Source organism: Heliangelus exortis, chromosome 1 (assembly GCF_036169615.1).
Source record: "Heliangelus exortis chromosome 1, bHelExo1.hap1, whole genome shotgun sequence".
Taxonomy (NCBI): domain Eukaryota; kingdom Metazoa; phylum Chordata; class Aves; order Apodiformes; family Trochilidae; genus Heliangelus; species Heliangelus exortis.
The window spans coordinates 54,673,877-54,688,801 of record NC_092422.1 but is presented as its reverse complement, the minus strand read 5'-3'; the positions used below and the strand labels follow the sequence as shown (position 1 = coordinate 54,688,801).

At 34.0% G+C, this 14,925-nt stretch overlaps 1 long non-coding RNA gene across 2 annotated transcripts in view; it reads left to right on the top strand.

The window, feature by feature from the left end:
- LOC139800106 (uncharacterized) overlaps nt 1-14,925 on the top strand; it is an 84,315-nt gene that overhangs the window by 46,977 nt on the left and 22,413 nt on the right. For both annotated transcript variants that reach the window (XR_011728496.1, XR_011729270.1), the window contains exons 3-4: nt 13,363-13,468; nt 13,717-13,780. This is a non-coding gene — a long non-coding RNA (uncharacterized lncRNA). The remainder of the gene's footprint in view (nt 1-13,362; nt 13,469-13,716; nt 13,781-14,925) is intronic.

Sequence of the window (14,925 nt, the reverse complement as noted above, 5' to 3'; positions counted from 1 at the left end):
AAGCAAACATTAATACTGAAAATAACTTTTTAATGTATGTAACTAAAAAGTACTTGCAGCACAGATTTACTGGAACAGGGAAGTGGCATATCTTAGCAGGGCCTGCTGTTGTACATTATGTCATGTGATGAGTTAAAAAGTTTTACCAAAACACGTATCCTTTTTATCAAGCAACATTGTGGTTGAATCTACCCCTGTTTTCTGGATTACTTCAATAAAATTAAACACATCTTGTTAAGTTTCTTGGTTTTATTGTAGGAAGCAAAAAATAAACAACCCTATGTCTTTTGTCCTTTCCAACAACTCTATTAGACAGTCTAAACCTTTCAAATGTTAACTGTACTTCATTAAAAAATCCTGCCTTATGGTAAAATTTAGATGCTGTAGACTTTTCCATATGGCAAAGTAAGTATGTAGATATTTAATGTATTTGCACACCCACATATGAATAAAAATTGTAAATAAATATAAAGCTGTTCTTAGTAGAGAAAACAGTAAAATTTAAATTTATATTTTGAGAATTTTCCTTTTTCAATATACACTGTCAAAATATTCTGCGCTCTCCTGAAAGAGCTAAAAAAATATGATGTGTTTCTTATGCTCCCAAATCTCAAAAAAAATTTTCTGTGGGACATTTCATTTGAGTCAAAAAAAAAAAAATCTGTTAAATTGATAGGTCTTTTATAAGCAATAACTTGAACAAATATTTTGGTAAATTTTAAACTAGATGGTGAGAGGTAAAATGTCCTGCTATTGTATTTAATGCAAGTACTGCAGTTACGTTCAGCATTGTTAATTTACAGGGCAGCGACAAGATGAGACACATCAGCTTTGCTAATGTCAGTAGAAACATGTAAGCAGTCTAATGCCATTTGTTTTCTTCTGATATCTGTACTTGCTGCAGATGTTAGTGTCAAACTTACTGGAATTATTATGGAATTTATTCAGCAGCAGACAAACACAGAGATAGTAGAAAGACCTTTTATATGCAGAATATTGTTTTACTCTCACAATGATTTCAGTACTGGAAATACTTCATAAGCTAAAAGTGATAAATATTAATGTACATTAAATATATTCATTTAGTAGAATTATTCATAGTGAGACAAATTATGTAGTCAGTTTCTTTTTGAATCAGTGGTAGTTTAAAATGAACAAAGATTTTATGACTTGCCCCATGTATTTAGCAAGATAAATAGCCTTTGCTCAGCTGAATGTCACTCTTTGGTGCTTCAGTGATTCCACCTCTCTCTCCCCCCATCCCTCTGCCCCATTCCAAAGAATTTGTTTCTTCCACTGAGGTCAGGTTACTCCTGTGCTTTTCTTCCTAAGAAAGAAACGTGATTTCAAAGTCTATACCTGTGTCACAGCTGCTCCAGAAGGACTAACTTTGGACCAAAAAATCACTGACCTTGTCTGAGAGCCTAATTAATTTATGAAGGAGTTAGAAATCGACTACTGCTTACAATGGATTTGGTTAGAACTGATAAAAGAGTCAGGATCAGTTTCAGCAACAATTGACAATGGCAGTTAGGTTTAACCAGGTGTATATGAAGAAAATGTGTGGAAGCAGAAAATAGGAAACATTTTACAGATGCATGCAGCCCCTGACTGCTTTTCTCTGAAACCATATTCACCGAGTCAGACTAATGGCTGCAGGCCTCCAGATTCCGAATTACAAAATGGTTTCATTCTTGGCTTCCTCTTTCCTGATCCAACATGGCTTTTATCTTGAAAAAAATTCTAATGTAAAATCCTTTCCTTCTGTAATAGTCATGTTCTAAGTGGTTCAAAGTCATCGAGCAAGCATTTTTCAGGCTTTTAACATTAGAAATTGGAAGAAATGCAGTGCACATTGATTTCCAAGCCAAACAAAATTAGTTTTCAAATTCCCAAACATGTACCATTGTGAGAGGCAGCAGAAGTACAGTCTACATGGTCTTTGTATTTTCCCACTTCTGCATATTAGGGCTGTGGAACATGCATTAGTTTAGAGGCACAGCTACCTAAAGTCTGTAGGAAATTTAAATTAGCTGTTATATATTCAGGGGAAAATTGGCAGATTGCTACTATAAAAACATAATTAATGTTCCCAAAAGAGTTTTAAATTAGATGTTTACAACTCTTTAGTAATCTTTGCAGTCCACTGAAAATACATGTGATAAATTTAATGCTGTCTGCTTGCAGATATATATTTAATAAGAGCAGAAAGCTGTGTCCTGTATTTTGGATGACATCTGACTGTTTTGTAAGAAACCAGTGGCCCCATTTTTAAGGGCTGCTGCAACACCTAATATTTGAGATTTCTTTTCATATTCATAGTCATGAAAGGTTCATCTCAAACAAACAAAAATATCAGCAAGGGAGTAGGGACTGCATGTTTTTGTAGCTTCCTTTTCCTTTGTTTAGTATGTCTTCTAAAGAATAAAAATATGACATTTCTTAAAAACACACAACAAATTTTCTTTTTTTTTTTTCAGTTGACCCTTGACATTCCTCCTTTGAATGCTAGTGAGATTTCCTAGTGTTAACAGCAAGGAACAAGCCAGGGAGAACTCCACAATGGCAAGCATCAGCAGCACAATGAAGGAGTGCCAGAGGGCCTATCTTGGGGTCCAGTCTCTTCAGATAAGAGACAGCAGACTGCTGTTGCCAATTTACATACCTTTGCTTCCATGGGAGGCACAGGGCAGAACTGTGTCTGGTGAGAGCTGCATTATATGCATATTTATCTCAAGGTAGTAAAAGTATAGGGACTTAAACAAAACACACACACACACAAAAATCCACCCTAGCAACATCAAGATCAGAAATACAAAAGACCTCTCCACAGAACAATTGATGAAAGGCTTGTAGAGTAACCTGACCTTTTTATGGAGAAGCCAAGACTAAAGTCAGTCTGGAGTCTAAGGAAGAGATATAAAGCTCACTTTCACTGTGCATACTTTTGTTACTGTTGTTATTTTTTTGAAACAGCTGTGCAAGTGCCTTGTTTAAATGATTATTATAAAGACAGGAAATTATCTGCCAACCACATCAAAGTGCAAGATGACCAAATGTACGTTTTTAAAATAGAAAGTAATTGAACAATAATGTTCTTAAGGGCCTGGATTCTGAGTTTACCCTCTGTACAAAAGGAGACTTTCTCCCTCTAACACTTGTGTTGTTGCTGGTTTAAATCAGGAAATTGGAGGAACCAAGGAAAGTCTATTCAAAATATTTTTACTTTACAAGTACACTGTTGTGTGAAATCCAGGATAGCCTTTTGATTGGCTAAATAAAGAAGCCATGACAGTAAATTGAGTAATTCTTTTTGCATTTTGGCTTCTAAGTCCCCATCATTTTCAATAATTGCTCTTAACACAACTTTACAAAATTAAATGACTAGTTGAATATAAACCTAAAGATGCTAAGTTTAAGTATTATAATTATATATATAAAGTGTAACATTTTCTGGCATAGGGAAATTACTTTGAAATAAACAGAGCACTTGGCAATATCTTGTGCTAAAGTGAAGTATCATAATTAAAAGCATGATCTAACCCACTATGATGTGTTTGGCATCTGGATCCAGTACACTCCCCAGCAACATGTGTCAGTACACAGGAGGGATTTCTTCTGTGTTGAAGAATTTGCTAATGCTTACAACACATTGCTTTTGCTATAACAGTTTTCCTATACTTTTGGCATGCAATGAAATGTTTTTTGGTACTTTTCATGCATAAATATATGCACTGAATGGGGAAAAAAGCAAAATTCAGTGAATATCCTTTTTTATTCCAATTGGCCAAGCATAGACAGAAAGCACAGTTTCAGGACCTTGTTTATCTAGAATACAAATAGAGATCATATAGTGACAGAAAAAGTTCTGAAGAAAATTAAGTGGTTTGTTTCTTTATCTAACTACTGGATAAATCATAGGAACCTAGGGTTTTTGTTACTTCCTCTAAAGGATGACAAGTCCACTGTAAACACTGGGTGTTACAGTTACCAAAACTGTTTTTATAATGTTACTGTAGTTTGAAACCCTTGTCTTTAGGAAAAAATAGTTTTTAGGGTTTGTTTGCTTGTTTGTTTTCTTTTTTGTTTTCCTTGTTTTCTTTTTTCCTCTAAGCACAGTTGACAAGCAGTCTGTGAACTGTGTATGCTTTAACTGTATTTATGAGAGTTTTGAGAAATCGAGTATGGAATTAATATGCATAAGAAAACAAAAAAATATATTTCTATTTTACACCTCTTAGTTCCATTCAATCAAGCCTTGTGGACATTGAGAGGAAGGTAAACTGTGTAACATATTGTTAGAATACCATATATTGAGTAGCCATGTTAAAGACACTGTTATACACTCAAAAAGTGCACTTGATATGTATTATCTTTTAAAGATGATTATCTGCAACAGACTCAAGCTCCAGAATCAAGTGGGACTGGAGTACACTGTAACTACCCTTAGAATAAAAGAATGCTTTGAGTCTTTGTAGAATGTGTTTCTGCTGTTCTGTTGTTCTGTTGTGCTGTTCTGTTGTGCTGTTTTGTTCTGATAGAATATGTTGACACCAACCAGCCAGGTTTAAATCCTTGCAGGAGAGGATACTAGGTCCAGTAGAGCTTGTTAAGTTAGTACCTTAAAATGAAATATATTAATTTTATGGAGTTGATCATTTGACCTGTGCATTCTAATAAACACCCACAGATATCAGCACTGTGATCCTATATTAAAAATAAATAAATAGCTCAATTTTAAGCAGAAATACCACTAAGTCTTAGAACTCAGTAATAGTATGTAGGCCCTTCTTCAAAGTGCTTTTTACCTAGTGTTTTACATTTGTCTCGGTTTTATTCATTGAGTTTGACCTTCAGTGGTTGTTTGTGTTGCTTTGGAGTCTGTAGTGGTTTCTGCTCTTTTCCCAGAAAAAAATGTGCAGATTCTGTCAGATATTCTAGAGAATCTGCATTAACCCTAGGTAAATGAAATAGGGGAAAAAAAAATCTGTAGGAAAACTTTAAAAATTGTCTGTTCATGAAGAGAAAAGAGCACTAGACAAATGAACAGTAACAAATCCACCTTAAATACTATTTTTTTTTTTCCTTGGGAAAGTTAGTGAGGGAAGAACAGAGTCTGTCAGAACCTGTCACCCTCTTATTGGCTAAAACCAAGACATCTTCTTACAAAACATAAAACTCAATAAGAATTTATATTGATGTTGGCAATTCACAATTTTTTGCCCTCACCTCAGGGCTAGCAAATGTTAGTTTGCAAGTTTCTTAAACTTAAATGACAGAAGCCTCTTAAGGAGTGTGATCAACTAAGACCAAAGCAGTGTGGCTCTAATATTTCATGAAGCAGAGCATGCCAGGTATCTGAGAATCAAATTCATTTTCAAGTACTCATATAAATTACTCAATAAGGGTGGAAAGAAGAGTTATTCTCTGTCGTTTTTAGAATCTATTCCAGCAGCTTGTCTCTGGAGTTAAATAGAGCTGTCTTGATCATTTTTACATATAGACTCCCTTGAACACTAAAAAGAATTATAATCACCTGATTATAAATTCACTGTTAATATAGCCTTAGAGCTGAGAACATTTCACTCCAGTAGTTAATTTAGTCTGTGGTAAATTCTCACTGTTATTTAATGTCATTTATCACCTGCTGTTTTGTCTTACTGTGAACATCCTGCCTGCCCTGTACTGTCTACAGTACATGGACCTTCTGTGACTTTAATGTACTCAGAACAAAGGCTCCAAAGTGCTTCTATCGGGAGGATTTGGCAACTTGCCTTAGATATATTCAAGCCATTTTGCTGCCTGTCACTCAGTGCTTTACAAATTGAACTCTGAGGAGAGGTAAAAAGGGTCTATGAGGCATTTTTTTTCTGGGAAGAATATGCTAATAAAGCGCCATCAGCAGGAAGCAGGTTGTGTCTGAAAGAGTTTTGTCAACTCTGAATTAATTTTGTGTGTTAAGAAACACGGGGGTGCTTCTAGAGCCAGTCTGTGGTAATTAATCCTTCCTGTTTCTGGAAGAGCAGAACTGTAATAAATGCAGCCCAGATTTAACAGATGTGTGCACACAATGTCTGCTTTATGAGGAGTAAAACAAAATGATGGGTATAGAACAAAAAATGTTGATTTTAAAAAATTAAAACAGTATGGAAAGTACTAAGATTGGAATTCCCAGTGCTTATGCAAATACTGTATTCCTTTAAATGTTAGCAGACAGTATGGTTTTGGAAACATCTGTCAGAGTGGTTGGATACTGTGAAGAGACTGAAAAGGACAGATGATACTTGAGCTTGTAAAAAAACCCTACCAAAAATAGAGGGCTGAATGAGATCTGAGCCACAATTTATTTAATCTAGGTGGTTATGGAAGCTGCCTAACAAGACCGAGAGTAGTAATGAGCTATTCTGACAATCTTTGTTATAATTTCCCAACATACTTTAAAAAATATTTAAAATTATAACTACAATGCAATGATTTAGGTACATTTACAGAGTGTAGGGTCTAGATCAGGGCAGGGCAGGGGGAAAATTTGTTAGATGCTGTAAAAGGGTTTTAAAAATAATATGTAATATCTTACTAAAATAATTTAGTTATACGTTCCCATAAAATATACATTTAGAGAAGTGTGATTATTCAGGGCAAGCTTCAGATTTCACTGAAATTTGTTACAAGAGAACCATTTATTTCAGTAGGGGAAGATTGAACTTTAGATTCTAGGGACTTTGTCAGTGCTGAAAAGCTTTGCAATCACACAAGTAACTCTCTGAATTTCATGTCCAGAACATATACAAGAACTTTTCGTTTAAGTCTAATTCTAGATTCAATTTTGCTGAAGGGACTGTTTTATTTGTTCTTTTAACAAAACAAAAAATAAACAAACAAACAAAACAACCAACAAAAAAACAAAATGACACAATTTTTATACATGATCCTTTGCCATTTTTTAGACGCATCTGCACTTAGTAAATTAATTAATAAATAATTTCATCAGGAAATATAATTTTGAGGCTTATTACAGAATTCAGTCTCTACACAAGTAGCAGGATAACTAAGCACACTTCATTTAAAGTTTAATACAATTATTACTTACCAGAGGTCATGAAAGGTGTTTTAGTTTTCTACTTCAGCCATTACTGTAACTCAAAACCAAATTGACATATAGCTACATCTTTGATACTTCAATACCCTACATCTTTAAACATTTAAATTTCCATTTAATGGGGTAATACATTAAGAGAATTAACCTCACAAACACATATGATTGCCAGATTTTGAGCAAAACTGCAGTGCAATCACCATAAAAATTCCCAGATTTCTGGACTGAAAATTCAATGGTCTTTAGCTCTGGTTTAGATTGTGTTATTTGTTCCTCTTTTCACAACAAGTCATGTCATTAGTAATTTTATGGAATTTTGTTTGCCAATAAATCATTCCTTTGTTGAATAATTGAGTTGTTGCCATGGGCAGTGTTGGTAACATATAAACATTTAAATATAGGCTGAACACAAGAGATCATTTTGATTTAAAGCTTTGAGGAGAGGCGTAGTTTTGAGTAGATATGCTTGTTTTATGAATCTCTCTCTTTAAAATGCAGCTTTATTCAATAACACTAATAGGATTTCAGTTATGTAAATTTGCATATGAAAACGATGTATGATGAAAAATAGACAAATTATATATTTGGAAAGATGTGAACAGGAAAATTATTCACAGTGCCAAATTTTAGGTTTCTCTACTTCCATATTCTTGATCGTTCTCTGGAGACATTTATTTTTCTTTTTGGCAATCTATTGACTATCAGCTCCTAAATACTCTCTAACTTGTGCCATGGCTAGATGCCTAAAATAGCCTCAAACAGAAAGTGTGAAATCCCATTCAGTAGCCAAATTCACACATGGTGTATACCCATTAAAGCCAGAAAGCCATCATAGATTTACTCTGGTTAAACCAGGCTGAGAGTATTCTCATTTTTCAGCAAATTTACAGCACATGTCCTTTTCAGTTTAAGACAGATGTCAAGCATTGTTATTATTATTCTTAAACTCTTATTATTCTTAAATTCTCAAGGAAGCAGTTAAATCACAGGTCTCTTTTCTCTCACTGTTGCAAATGGCTTGCCCAACCTCCTTAGATGATCTACTGGGGCCTTCTGTAGTATAGATCTTTAAGGAGTTATCATGCTGTCATCCCTTACATTTCCCATCTTCTCTTCTGTCATTCATTATTTAATGAAGATGTTCAAGCTCTTTGGTTTGTGTTCTTTACCCTTTTCCAAATTTAGAAATTAGGAAATAAAAACCAGTGCCTCCCGATTCAGGAGAAGAAATATTTGCTCATTTTCCAATTCGAACTGAAGATGGATTATATTTAGAAAATTCTGTTCCATGTTTTGAGGTTTCAATGTTTTTTTTTCCAGGTTTTTGGAACTGCTAAGAAAATACTGACTCTCTTCTTGATAAGGGCTTTAATTTTTAATTTGAAACTAACCGGTTGCTTTAAAGGAAACTTGTCTATTTTCTGCTTGGAAAGGTATCTCTTACCATAAGTAAGGTTAGGAAGTGTGTATTAGGTGAGTGGACAGTAAGGTGGATTGAAAACATGCTGAATGGCACAGATTATAGGGCTGTGATGAGTAGCATGGAGTCTAATTAAAGGACTGCAGCTAGTAGTGTTCCCCAGGCTGCAGCACCAGGTCCAGTCTTGTTCAACTTCTTCATCAATATTCCAGATGAAGAGTGTACCCTCAGCAAGCTGTCTGATGATACCTCTCTTGGTGAACCTACTTTAGGTGAGGTCTTGAACTACACGATCTCCAGAGCTTCTCTCCAGCCCCTCACATTCTGTGATTCTGTGACCACCATAAAATGTCTATTATCTAGTCAATAATTTCTGGTAAAGATTGTTTTAGAAGGTGCAATGAAATAATCTGTCCTCCTTTTTCAACTGGTGCTTTGCTCTGTTTTGGCAGATATTGAACTTATCTACATTTGGTTGATTATCTTCACTTTGAAACGAACAATGATCAGGTTTTTTTTGCTATGGTACGATTTTATATATCATTGGCATTTAAGATTAAATGCAACTATTATCTCCATGTTTGTTCCAGGTAATTAGAAAACATGACTGTTTTTACTCACCCAGAATTATTCCTCAGGAAGGCCCAGAAAGCACACTCTCACATGAAATCCAAGCCTTGCTACTGATACCCTGGATTTTTTCTATTTGGGATTAGATAGTACAGTAAATTTTCAATGACCAGTATTTTACAAGATTGGAGTCAATGCTGAAAAATCAACAGTAATGTTCTTCCTAAAAAAACCCCAACATTCTCATTGTTAAAAACATTATTATTTCATGTTTGTGACTTGCAGTAGTTGCCTATTATTCTTGTTTGGATGTTTGCTGGCACAGATTAATCCCATCTGAGATTTTCATGGAATTGTGCTACAGAGTGTTTTGTGGAGGTTATTGAACTTCCCTGAGTTTCAAGACAATTTAATCATAAACATGGTACGCGGGATTGCTTTTTCAGAACTGTCAAAGAACATTTCAGAATAATAATAATAAAAAAAGTGATAGGGTATACAACATACTTGAGATATTGGTAAAGTTGAGATGTGTTGATTTGGGTATTGTTAGTCTTGCTTGGATATGAGTATTTGAGGGGAGCTTTCTGCTGGTTTGAATTCATAAACACTTTTGCACTGCAGTTATATTTACTACCTAAAGCAAAGAATAGGTGTTCTTATACTTGTGTGTCTTTAAACCTAAGTAAATAAATGTGACAATCAAATTGAGTTTGCACGCTGCATATAATAAAAGCTGACACTGCTTTCAAAAGAGCTTGCACCAAGCAATTTCTGAAACACTGCAAACTTCCTCCATCCCCAAGTAATGCTAATAAACAATGCTGTATGAGCTGCCTCTGAGTGTTAAAGGAGGAGACAAGGTGACCACTTCAAATTGTTATTGACAAAAGTAATAACAATATTGCTATTAAAAGCATGCAATGCATCAGATAATAAATCTCAAATGTTTAGTAGAGATGTCAAACATACATTATTCTGTATTTCTGTTTAGAAATGTTCTTTGATCCTAAGTTGACACTGCTATGTGTAATGTCCCTGGAGTTATTTCATAGAGCAATATTGCTGATGATGTATGCAGAAGTATGCTTTTTTTCTTTTCAATAACAACCGTGCAGCCACCATTATTTTAACTGAAGAAGAGAGATTCTTCAGGAAAAAAAAAAGAAAAAAAAAAAAGGAAAAAACCCAGTAGCAATGGTTTGCTTAAGAAACAAACAAACCAAACAAATTCCTAAATTCACTCCATTGTGAGAGATATTCACTGTCTTGCCCCTTCCATGACTCAACTTCAACACAAAGAAATTTGTTGAAGCAATTGAGCACCTATGAAGTGCTGCATTAGCAATAATTAAGGATTATAACCGCAGCTGGGTTTTTTGGGGATGCTATGTTTTGGGGGGGATTTTTTTGTTTTGTTTCTTTTTTAGTCTTGGCTTTTAACCTTATATGAGTTGTGAAGTCTAACCTTAAACATCTGGGCTTCTTACTGAAACAATGGCATAGTTTCTGCAGTAATCTTGTGTAATTTCTGGTGAATGGTAGGCTACATTTAAGCAGTTCTAATGGGATGAGCAATATTATTTTAAAGGGCTTTGATCATTACTTATCTTCCAGCTGATTATAGGAATCTTGTTGGAAGCTTTCAAAGGATTTTTAATTTTGAATCTCTTTATGTCTTCAGCTTAGTGATGACATTAATTTCCCTTATTGCTTGTGAAAGGAAGCATAGTTTTGTTTTAGACGTTTTTTGTTCCGTGTGTCATGTCTTTTGTGCATGCAGATGGGACTGATTAATTCTGTGGCCTTATTTTTTAAAAAAATAAAAATAAATATCAGGGAGTAGTAAGCTTAGCTACTTGTGCTAAAATCTATCAATAATGAAAGAAATGTGTTTTTTTCACTTCAGAACATTACCATGGCTCTGTATATGTTGTTTTTTTTTTTTCTCATTTTACAGAGTATTCAAGATCTTTTGCAACAGCTGAGCTTTTCTAAGGGGAAATTTGTTCCTATGCAGAGATATGGCACAGGCCACTTCATCTCTTGAATCCTACTTAAACCTTCAAAATAAGGTTTAAGTGGTGTATAAATAAAGCATTAGCATCCACCTCAGGGTGAATTTCAGCCCTTCTGAATTAGCAATTTTATCTCCATTTGACAATGATTGAACACCTAAGGTTAAAAATGAAGAGTAAAAGAAGAATCATACATAAATGATGGCAATAAGAATTATTATTGACAGTGCTACATGTTTAAATAGTGAACAGCTAACATCTATTTTATATTAGTTTCATTTATTATGACTTCTGAATTAAGCATTGCACTGAATATGTGCATTGCAGTTCTGGAGCCATTTATTGCATGCAATAACAAAATTGATCTTCTGCAGGTAGATCTACGTATTTTGTTTTTTGGGTTTTTTAATAACTATTAATGAATGGTTTACTGAATGCAATCAACAAGTACAATTAAGGCAGTCTCTTTTTCACTCTGTCCTTTCTCTGAATTCTAATTTAATTTCCTGTAATGCACTTCAAAGCATTCCAGTGCTGATAAAACATATTACCTTCTGCACATATTAATATGGGAGAGAAAATTCTAAAATTTACTGAATGCTGCAATAAAGTTTTTTTCCTTATTGAAAAAAAGTGAAGAAGTAAAGAAAAATCCTTCAAATCAGAATTTGAGTCATTATGGCATGGCATACCCTCGATTTTCTCAAATCACTTTTGCTAGAAAATGTAAGTGTTTAGAAGGAAAACAAACTAGAAAATCCAAAAAATGGAATGAAAAATTAATATTTTCATACTTGTACAGTAATAGAAAGCCCATTTAGTAGTTAAAAAAAATAAAACCCTCTGATTTTACAAGCAGAGAAAGAAGAAAAATTACTGTCACCATATAGTATATTCATAACAACTAATTTAACTGATTCAAGCTTTCAGTATTTTTTTTAGCCATGGATAAACACTTCAGCTTTCACTTTGTTTTAAGTAAAGCAAGCCATTAGCAGTTTCATAGGGATTTTTTAACTTTTTCTTTCCCCCCCCAAAAAAAATTAAGTACAGGAATAAATGGATGAAAGAACACTTTCTGTTTTCAAATACAAGAAGAGGCTTCCTGGCTGGTCAAAAAAGTTAAATCTCCCATTTCTTATTAATAACAAAGAGAGGGTTGGGATGTTTCATGCCTTCAACATAGTTTCCTGATTAAAAAGAAGCTAAACATTACTTGGGTGTATTAGAAACATGGATTGGGCTGAAAACCACAATACATAGCATTTTAAAAGCAGAGGATAAAATCTACATGAAATTTCATAAAAATATACTGTCTTTGTTGTCTTTCCATGGGTGTGAGTACAGCACTGAGAATAATTAAATAATCTTTCATATATGTTGGAAATCTAAGTCTTCGTATTAAGTAAAATGGTAATTTCTAAATGGCATGATTACAGAAGTAATATTTTTTTAATGAGTGTAGGATCTACCTTTGCATACAGTTTTCAATAACAAATTATAAGGCTATGTGAAGAAATATCTTGAATAAATAAAACACAAACAAAAATAATTGTAAAGTACCTCTAATTCAGGACATTATTGTGTGCTTCTGCTTCAACTTGTTTTGAAAGTATCTAGAAAGAAAGATTTAGGATAGACTGCAAGTTAACAGCTCTCACTATCTATATTTCAAATAATCTGTTTCCAAAGTTCATCCCCATTTAAATTACATAATAGATTAGGGGAGAAAATATATTAAAACAGCAGGGTATTGAATGCAAAAAAATAATGCAAAAAACTTACTGTGTATATATTTGGACACAGCATAGAAAAATTATTAAGGTAGTTTTGGTGGAGTCTGTGTAATTGTCTTCAGAGCCTGCACGACAGTTACCATCTATTCACAAAGCTGTGCACTGCAAAACTTGCTGCATTTTACCGTGTTTGCTGTAGTCGGTATAGAAAGTGATGTAATTTAAATCATGTTGTGTTTTATAGGCTCCCGTAGCTGCATATTGGGATGTGTCACAGATTTTTGCTGCATTACTACCCAGAGGGCTTCATCTTTCTCCCAGACATGTTTTACGTAACTTATTTTGCTACTTCCACTGAACTAACACTTTTTCTCATTAGATCATAAACATGAAACCTTTTATGGTTACAAACTGGGGACTTATATATCAGACATACATTTGTTATCTGCTTTTCACAGTTTTTAAATAGCTTCTTTACCTCATCAGTGCTGAGACCTTTTTCATTGTCTTTGTTCTTCGCAGCTTCTCTGACAATGACAATGAATAAAAATCTGCCCTTGGAAAGACTCTTAGACATCCTTAAAGCTAAGAGTGGAAGAAGGAAAGGAATATGATAGTATCAGCAAATGTAGCACGAAAATACTTTTTGCATAAGCTAAACTCAATTGAATGTCAACCTTGTAAAAATGTATGAGTTCACCCAGGTTGACCTACTGTCAGTATCATTCATAAAAGACAAATATACTTCTGGTCTATATGTGTTTACCTTGAAGGTCTTCATGAAGCATTTTCATGTTACCAGTTCGTTTTCTTTGTCCTCTTTGTTTTCATTATCAAACCCTGAAAGTAATAATACTGGATCATTTCTTCACACAGTGTTCCTCAATGTACCACATGATCAAATCTCTAAAGTTCTGAATTTGAAGAGAAAGCACTATAAGTAATTTCATAACCCTATATAAATTAGAACCCAAGTGTTAAGAAATCAGTAGAATAAATATTTTAGGCATCACATCTCTCAAGTAATATATATCCATCCATTGTATAGTATTAGTGATTGCAAGCCACAACAGAAATTGGGAATGCTACACAATATGTCTGTGTGTGATCTCATTCCAAAAGGATCTTTGTAAAATAACTTGAGCAATAGATAGTGGAATATTATCAAACTGCTGACAATAATTGATTCAGCAAATCAAACTATAAATCTCTTTTGTTGACTTAAGCCACAACAGAGATTGCATTATAGGATTATCATTAAAATTATGTATTAGTTTTACAATGTTATAAGAGAAATGCACTAATGTGAAGTAACTAAGTGTGGTGTCAAATGCCATAAAATTGAGTCAACATTTTCCTTTGTCTCTGAGTCTCTCTGGTAACTAAAAAAAGGACAGTGACTACTCAGTGGACTCAAATGCCAGCTCTGGTGGTACAACCTATGCTTAACCAGACAAATTCTCTTACCCCCAGACAGAGGTAGTGGTATTCAAACTGTTAATTTGGAATATTCCTATCCTGAACTCTGCCTGGATATTGTTTCTAAGCATGCTGCTTGGCTAAGTCAGGCTACCCCAGGAACCATGCCAACTGTATTACAGTGCAGACTATTGCATGCCAGTGCTTGTGAAGGTAATCCATCTCTGTCCACTGAACACAGAAGAAATACAAGGAAATAATGTCTGAACTTCAGCATTTCGGTAAAACAATGTAAAACTTGGAAGGTTGAACACAAAGTAATTAGCTGCACATAATATATATTGGCATTAATCTTTTTTCTTTTGTATTTGTGCATGTGCATGCAGATATGTGTCTGTGCCAAGTATTATTGTACAATACAGTAACTAAATTGATTCACGTGGTGGTAAAATTATTTCATCTGAGCATAATCTTTGACTTCTGTGACTACAGTGCATTCAAATAACATTCTTCAATATGAATAAATCCAGATCTTTATTCCTCATTAAGTGTTAAAATATGAGAAATTTTTTTCTGCTCACCAGCAGCTACTAGGAACAGTTCAGCAACCCATTTGTAAGAAGTGCTTGCATTGCAGCTTTTTACATTAAGTACCTCTTTGTGAAA